Source organism: Choloepus didactylus, chromosome 12 (assembly GCF_015220235.1).
Source record: "Choloepus didactylus isolate mChoDid1 chromosome 12, mChoDid1.pri, whole genome shotgun sequence".
Taxonomy (NCBI): Eukaryota; Metazoa; Chordata; class Mammalia; order Pilosa; family Megalonychidae; genus Choloepus; species Choloepus didactylus.
The window spans coordinates 74081995-74091286 of NC_051318.1; the positions used below are offsets into that span (position 1 = coordinate 74081995).

The 9292-nt window shown below is 37.3% G+C and overlaps 3 pseudogenes; all 3 read right to left on the reverse strand.

Annotated features, from left to right (window-relative positions):
- Nucleotides 1-3435: 3435 nt before the first annotated feature.
- On the reverse strand, nt 3436-4228 carry LOC119506881 (annotated as a pseudogene).
- On the reverse strand, nt 4228-4907 carry LOC119506882 (annotated as a pseudogene).
- A 219-nt stretch (nt 4908-5126) lies between these two features.
- LOC119506986 lies at nt 5127-5793 on the reverse strand (annotated as a pseudogene).
- Between the last annotated feature and the right edge of the window lie 3499 nt (nt 5794-9292).

A 9292-nucleotide genomic window follows, 5' to 3' on the forward strand; every position in this document is an offset into this window, starting at 1 on the left:
GATGCATTTACATCTCATATTTATACTACAGTCTAAATTGTAAATTGTTTCTGTAAGACTACCTGTCATTGACTTTATAAATTTTTCTGCAACTGTTGGTGATACAAGCATTTCACAGAATAGTATTTAAAAAGGCAGAGCTTCCAAATGACTATGCATATGATTTTTGTTTCCAGAAACAGCAAAGCATAATCATTTCAGTGAATTATGGTGTGAACGAAGCTGGAAAATGGTTTTCTATTAGCATATTGAGAGTGAAAAACCTGACTCTAGAATAGAGATATTAAAACTTCTTGGCCATTATGCCAGTCCCTTGCTGATCAAACTTTTTCTCCATGGAGAAAGGAAAAATGGTACTTCTTAAGATTGGCTTTTAAATTAACTGTTATAATTTTTTTTTAATCAGAGAGTATAAAAACTAGTGCTTACTAGATTATGTACACAACACATACACACACAATATTTTGCTGGAACTCAATCAACTGTGTAAATGTCAAACTTAGTACCTATAATTTAATATAAATAAATTTTACAGCTTACTCAATGACTCTAACATTCAGATTATGTTGATATTCTAATACTATATCCTTGGTCTTCTGAAGACAAATATCAAATCCTTAGATTTCTGAAGATGGATGCAAAAAAGTAATAATGGGATTTAATGGGGGAAAGGCAATTATAAAACTATTTTAAGACCAGATAATATTACCTTGGCTACAGAATCATTTTAGGTTCTTACAAATCTTATTTTAAAAAATACTCCAGATGGAATTATTTTGATATCACAATTACTTTTCATATACACAATAAACTGCTCTGATGGTTGTCAGATAGTTCCATCTTTTCCAAATTAACAAAATACATTATGGGATTTCTAAGAAATGAAACACTCAACACATTCTAGGTACAAGTCTCTGATGCAGATACTTTTAAGTTACTAAAAAACCATTCATTAAATTGGTCAATATTTTTTTCTTTCTTACATTTCCCAATTTCAAATTGGTTTACCAAGCAACAGTGTTCAAAACAGTGAGTAATGGAATTGTGGGAAGCTGGTGGAGTAGAAAGCTCTAGGAATCAGTCCCTCCACCAGTACAACAATGAAACGGGCAGGAACTGTCTGAATCAATTATTTCAAAATTCTGGAGTTCAATAGAACACTGTACAGCATGCAGGGAAGGGTGGAAGGAAGAGGCTGGTAAATAACAATATATATCAGTAAATTGCTCTCTCTGTGTGCAGATTACCTTACCCAGTGCTCACTCTCACCCAGCAGCCCTCAGACAGCAGTGTGGTCTGGCCCCTGGCATAGCTTGCTTGTGCCAGAGAAGGACATAAAAATCCAGTTCCCCATGATCTAGGCAAGGGAGTTGGGGGAAATCATGGACTGATCACTGATCAGTGCTTTTGATTAGCTGCTTCAGATCCCTGGGACCCTGCTCTGAGAGCAGCCATTGTTTCAACCTGCCCCAGACAAAGGCAGTGGAGGAGACTTAAAGACTATATACTTCTTCAGAGCTCTGGAGAACAGTTGAAGGGCTGCACTTTCTTGGCAGATGCCGAGCCAAGAAAGCACAGCTTTAGGGAGCCATGGAAGAAGCCCCTGGCACCCTTCCTGACCCTTCTGCTCCATAACTTCCCTACAACAATTTGGAACCAGTCAGTGCTCCCTTTGTGGGTCCCTGGCTTTTTTTCTGGCTCAGAAAGACTGAATTGGGAATCTCCTCTTCAACATGCCCACCCTCCCAGAATTTCCCTCCAGGAAAAAGGCATAAAATACAATTGACATGGGCAGCCTTGGGCACAGGGTTACCTATTTTAAGTCCGACAGTGGAGCAGCACCCTCACTGTCCCCACACCCCTCACCCGCACGCCCCAGAGAGGGAGACAGAGAAGTTCTGTTTCCTAGGAAGCAGCGGGCACATTCAAACTCCTGCGAACAGCAAAACACCTAAGGCCACTAGCACGCACAAGCCCAGGAAAAGACACAGGCCCAGAAAAGACAGGGAGGATCCTGTAATTGCATTCATCTTGGGCTGACCTTCTCTGATAGGAGGCTGAATTCTGATGGAGAGCACCAGCCAATGCAGTCAGTTCATTAAGATGGTGAAAGATGTTTTTTGCTTAGGTTTGTTTGGTTTTGTTAGCTCCTCACACTTAAGAAAATCTCTGTCATATCACTAGCTGGATACAAACTTAAGATGCAGTCATCTCAGAGAATAAATTCCAAAAATAACATTTTTAAATATTAAAATGCACAGTGTTCAACAAAAGATTACAAGACAAATACAGAAACAGGAAATTATGGCCTATCCAAAGGAAGTGGATAAAAATCCAGGAAACGTCAATGAAGTAGACCAGACTGTGGAAATACCAGAAAAAGATTTAAAAATATTGATCTTCAGTGTGTTCAAGGAGATGAAGGAAAATACAGAGAAAGAACTAAAGGATATTGGGAAAACAATGAACGACAATATGGAAATCTAAAGAGATAGAAATTTTTAAAAAGAACCAAAGAGAACTACTGAAGTTGAAAACCACAGTAGCTGAAATGAAAAATTCACAGTCTAAAGCTGGAAACAACCCAAGTGTATGTAACAAATGAATAGATAAACAAAATATGGTATATACACACAATGAAATATTATTCAGCCATAAGAGAAAATGATATTATGAAGCATGCTGCAACATGGAAGAACCTTGAAAACAGTATTTTCAATGAGATGAAATAAGCAAGGCACAGATGGACAAAAATTGTATGGTATCACTTACAAAAGATGACTAGGAATAGCAAATTTGCAGAAATAGGAAGCAGATTAGAGTTTACCCAGGGAAGAAGAATGGGGGAGGAGGGGGAAATGAGGAGCATTTGTTTGAAAAAGAAAGGGAAATGAAAGGGTGATGACCTGCACATATGGTAGATGAGGCCTAATTTTTTTAAAAAAGGTGAGCCCAATGGAGAGGGAGCTGTCCTTGCTGCCAATTGCACACAGTCTGGAGACAGGATTGCTTTGGGGAGCCCACATGTCAGCTGATATTGGTTTTATAGTGATCCCCCACTTATGATATGAAAAAAAAAAAACTCCAAAATGAATGAATTTTAATAATACTGTTCTTTCTTGTTCTGTTACTAGAAATTTCTCTAAACATTAGTTATTTGTACAGGTTTTAGAAGTACAGTTGAGAAAAATCACAGAATCTTAACTTTAGAAGTCAAATTAATTGAAACTCTAAGGTTTTGTAATAATTCTTTCATCAAAATGGACCACAAGTTACAAATATAAGGAACAAAGAGAGGTGACACTACAGAGGCTTCAGACTGCAAAAGGATAATCAGAGCATATTAAAAACTAACAGAGTGAAAATTAGGTTAATTGTTCTTTTCCGGGTCTGTTGTCGGAGCTGATTGATTGGAAGTCAGTCGTACTTGTTATACTAAAAGGACTTGAGCCTCATCAATAAATTGAGACATAGAGGAATAGTCAGACTAGATCTACGAAGAGTCAGTATCAAGCTGCCGCCTCGAATCCGAAGTGATGGTTAGAGGTAAGGTGGAATTTTACTTGGCGTAGGAAGCAGATGATTAGAAAGGAGGAGCCGATAATTACGTGTAGCCCGTGGAATCCTGTGGCTACAAAGAAGGTTGAGCCATACACTCCGTCGGAGATAGTGATGGTGCTTCGAAGTACTCTGAGGCTTGCAGGAGAGTGAAGTACACTCCTAGGGCGATTGTGATGAATAGAGCTTGGAGCATGTGTTTGCGGTTTCCTTCTATTAGGCTGTGGTGAGCTCATGTGATTGATACTCCGGAGGCTAGGAGGATGGAGGAGTTCAGAAGGGGTACTTCGAATGGGTTAAGTGGGTTAATCCCCGTGGGGGGTCAGCATCCACCGAGTTCTGCTGTTGGTGCTAGGCTGGAATGGTAAAAGGCTTAGAAAAATCCTAGAAAAAAGAAGACTTCTGATACGATAAATAGAATTATTCCGTATCGTAGCCCCTTTTGTACGGCTGTTGTGTGATGTCCTTGAAATGTGCTTTCTCGTACCATGTCCCGTCATCATTGATATATTGTTAGGAAGTTGGTGGTTAGGCCGGTGATCAGCAATGCTGTAGAGTTGAAATGAAATCACATTACTAAGCCCGAGGTTATCAGGAAGGCGGACAGGGCCCCCGTTAGGGGTCATGGGCTGGGGTTAACTATGTGGTAAGCATGTGTTTGGTGGGTCATTAGATATTGTCGTGTAGGTAGAGACTAACTAGAAGTGTGAATACGTGGGCTTGGATAAGTGCCACTGCGAATTCGAGGACTGTCAGTAAGATTAGAATGATGAAGGTGATGAAGGCTGTTGTGGGGCTGATGGATATTAGTGCTAGTGTGGCCCTTCCAATAAGGTGTATAAGAAGGTGTCCCACCGTAATGTTTGCTGTAAGTCGCACGGCCAGGGCTATGGGCTGAATAAATAGGCTGATTGTTTCGATCACTACTAGTATGGGAACTAGGGGGACTGGAGTGCCCTGTGTTAGGAAGTGGGCCAATGATGTTTTGGTCCTGCGGTGGAAGCCTGTGATCACTGCCCCGGCTCATAGTGGGATGGCTATCCCTAGGTTCATGGAAAGCTGAGTGGTGGGGGTAAATGAGTGAGGGAGTAGTCCTAGGAGGTTTGTTGATCCGATAAATATAATGAGTGAAACTAGTATTAGGGATCAGGTCCGTCCTTTGGGGCTGTGAATAATTATTATTTGTTTTAAAATTAGGTTGATCGCTCATTGTTGGATCGAGACGAGTCGGTTTGCGATCAGACGGCTGGGTGATGAGAATAATAGGGTAGGAGTATCACAATGAGAATTATGATAGGAATTCTTACTACTGTGGGAGTGATGAAAGAGGTGAATAGATTTTCGTTCATTCTGCTTCTCAAAGGGCTAGGTGTTTTGCTGTGTTGAGTGTTTTGGGTGCTGGGGAGGCAGGGAAGTTATGTTTGGTAAGTTTGAGTTGTATTAGGATGAATAGTGAGATAAATATTGAGAGGATGGTAATGGATCATGTTGATGTGTCTAGTTGAGGCATTTCATTGAGGGGGAATGCGGGTTCCCAGTCTTTAACTGATTTAGAGCATGGATGAAGATCAGTCTTCGAAATGCTTGAGTGGAACAAGATCAAGTACGTTTGGCATAAAGCTGTGGTTTGATCCACAAATTTCTGAGCATTGGCCATAGTAGAGGCCGGGACGTGAAGATGTGAGGGTGGCTTGGTTCAGTCGTCCTGGGATGGCGTCGGTTTTGAGTCCTAGTGAGAGGACAGTTCATGAGTGAAGTACGTCTTCTGATGAAATTAATATTCGAATCGACATTTCCATGGGTAAAACAACTCGGTTGTCCACTTCTAATAGTCGGAGTTCTCTGGGCTTTAGGTCGGAGGTGGGGATCATGCATGAGTCGAAGTTAAGGTCTTCATAGTCCGTATATTCATAGCTTCAGTATCATTGGTGGCCCATAGTTTTGACTGTGAGTAGCGGGTTGTTGATCTCATCCATTATATACAGGATTCGTAGTGAGGGCAGGGCGATTAAGATCAGAATAACGGCTGGGAGAATTGTTCACACAGTTTCTACTTCTTGGGCATCTATGGTGCTGGTGTGGGTGAGTTTGGTTGATAGCATTAGTGAGATGATATATAGCACTAAGGTGCTAATTAAAAAACATGATTATTAGTGTGTGGTCATGAAAGTGGAGTAATTCTTCTATGATTGGTGATGTGGAGTTTTGGAATCCTAGCTGTAGGGGGTAAGCCATAGAGGTGTAAAGGGTTTTAGCCTATAATTTAACTTTGACAAAGTTATATAATCTTTTTATTAATGCCTCGTTCATGAAGAAAGACATACTGGGTATGAAGTTGGCTTGAAACCAATTTTGGGGGGTTCAATTCCTTCCTTTCTTGGGCTAGACTTTGACGAATGTGGGTTCTCCAAATGGATGATACGGTGGTGAGCAACCGTGGAGTCATTCAATGTTAGTGGTAGTAAGTTCTACCAATGACACTTCGCATTTGGAGGCAAAGGCTTCTCAGACCAGGAAGACTATTAGCATTACTGGGGTTGGTGAAATGAAGGAGCCCATTGATGAGATCGTATTTCATATTGTGTATGCGTCGGGGTAGTCAGAGTCGCGTCGTGGCATTCTTGAGAGGCCTAGAAAATGTTGAAGAAAGAATGTTTTGTTTACACCTACAAATATGATTGCCAAGTGAATTTTGGCTCAGGTTGTGTCAACAACTTTATTTGACAACTTAGATGAAATGAAAAAATTCCTTGAAAGACTCAACTGCTAAATGGTTCTCAAGGACAGTTTGGTAACATAAATAGCCATATATCAATTAGGAAATTAATTGTTTAGTTAAAAACTTCCCAAAGAAAACTCCCAAATCAAATGGCCCCAATGATAAACACTAATACATATAAATAGAAAATGATACCAATTCTATGTAAACTCCTCCAGGAAATTAAAGAGAAAGGAATAAGTCTCAACTCGTGCTATGAGGTCTGCCCTGCTTCAATACCAAAATCTAATAAAGATACTAAAAGAAAATAAAACTACAGTCCAATAACCCTCATGAATAAAAATGCAAAGATTTGTAGGAGAATTTTAGCAAATTGAATCTAGCAATGTACAAAAATGATAATACATCATGATTAACTGTGGTGTAACCCAGAAATGTAAGGTTTACTTAACTATCATAAATCAATCAAGATAATACAGCATATTAACAGACTGAAAAGAAAATTAAAAAAATATCAGTTCAATAGATGAAGAAAGAGCATTCTGCCAAATTCAATGTTGATTCCTGATCAACTCTCAGCAAATAGGAATAGAAGGGATCTTCTTCAAACTACCAAAGGGCATCTAAAAAATCCTTACAGCTAATATCATAATGGTAAAAGACTCAATCTGTTTATCCTAAAATAAGGAAGAAGGAGTGAAGAAAAATGAAAGCGGATGAAAATATTGCTGAGTTAAATAAAAGAAGACGTCAATAAGTGGAGTAAAATACCTTGATTATGTATCTAAAAGACTCAATATTGTAAAGATGTTAATTCTCCAGAGATAGATCTATAGATGCAATGCAATTCCAATCAAAAACTCAGCAGACCTTTTTGTTGAAATGGACAAGCTAATTCTAAAATTCATATGGAAATGCAAAGGACGAATAGCCAAAACATCAGAGAAATAGAAGAATAATGATGGAAGACATGCACTAACACTTCAAGATGTATTATATTGCTACAGTAATCAAGATAGTTTGGGGCTAGCAGCAAGACAGTCATGTAGATCAATGGAAGAAAATAGGGTCCAGAAATAGACCCACAGACATATAAATTAATTAACTATTTCCAAATTCCAAGGGAAATACAGCAGACAAAGGATAAATTTGTCAATATGTAGTACTGGATAACTGGATACCTATATGAAAAATAAAATGAACTTCAATCCATGCTTCACACTATATGAAAAAATTAACTCAAAATGATTGTAGATCTAAATATAAAACTAAAAACTTCTAGGATGACTTTTTGACCAAAATATAGGCAGATTTCTTAGATATGAAACAAAAAAGTATAAAACATTTTGAAAAAAATTATCTGGTATTTCATAAAAATAAGAACCTTTACTTTTTAATAGACTGTTAAGACAATGAAAAATAAGTCACACAGGGAGAGAATACTTGCAAATCATATATCTGATAAAGGACTATAACCAGAAAATATCTAGACTCTCAAAACTCAATAAAGAAAGCAAAAAAAACAATTGATGGACACAATATCTAATAGACACTTCACCTAAGAATATAAGCAGATGCTCAGCATCATTATTCATTATGTAATTGACTAAAAAAATAAATTAAAACCACAATAGAATCCCACTAAAATTTGTTAAATTGTTAAAATAAAAAAGACTGACCTAAACAAGTGTTAGTGAGGATTTGAAAAGGAGCAACTCTTCTACACTGCTGTTGAGAATGTAAACTTGTTAAACTGCCTTGGAAAACAATTTGGCAGTTTTTCATAAAGCTAAACATATACTTATCCCATGATCTAGACACTCCACTCCTAGTTATTTTATGGAGAGAAAGTGAAATATAGGACTATACAAAGACCTGGATACAAATGTTCACAGAAGAGTTATGTGTGATACCTCCAAACTGGAAACTCCAAATGTCTATCAGAAGTTGAAATAAATAAACAAATTGTAATGTGTATATATATATATATATATATATATATGTATACACACACACACACACACACGCATATATATACACATACACATATACATACACACATATACACACACACATGCACACAATCTAATGCTACTCAACATAACTAAAAAAGGAATGGAATATCAATACATTCAACAACGTAGATAACTAACAATAATTGTGCCATATGAAAGAAGACAGCCAAAAAGACTCATAATATACAACTCCCTTTATGCAAAAATTTTTTAAATGCAAACTAATCTATAGTGACTTAAAGCAGCTTAGTGTTGGGCTGGGGATTGGTGTTGAGAAGGGGAGAAGGAAAAATCATGGAGAGTCCCGGGGAACCTTTTGAATGATGTTCATTACTTTGATTGTGGAGATGGTTTCATAGGTATATACATATGATAAAACTTATCAATTTGTGTACTACATATAAGTGCAGCAATTATACCCCAATGAAACTGTTTAAAAATTGTCAGTGATAGACAGTTAAGTTATAGAAACAAAGCACAACTAAGCATTAATAAGGAGTAGTGGGGATTTGGGAGCAATGCACTACCCCAATTAATGATTTCTCCTTATTTGTCGTCATGCTGTTGTGAGGTCTCAATGCTGCCAAATTTTGTGCCTATTTTTTGCCACGAGAAACCACAAATTTAAATGTTAGCTAATAATTCAAATTTGTTTTAAGACAGTTTATTTCAAATGAAACAAAATACATGGTTTTGTGACATTCGTAACATCAAATTAGATATTGTCTGAATGTTTCAAATCAAACAGCTTTCTTTCTAATGTAATTTCAAATTTTTTATGCTGGAAATATTTTTTGATATTTAAATCATATATTAAACATTAACATTTCGAGCAGATAGAAATTTAATAGCATTAATATATTGCTATATGTTGCAGAAAATTTGAGAAGAAAAAATGCTATGGATAAAGCTTAAAATCCTATTCACATTACTTTATACCCTGTAAAAGTTATCATTTTAATACATATTTTAAAACTTGTTCTACATATATAATCATCCC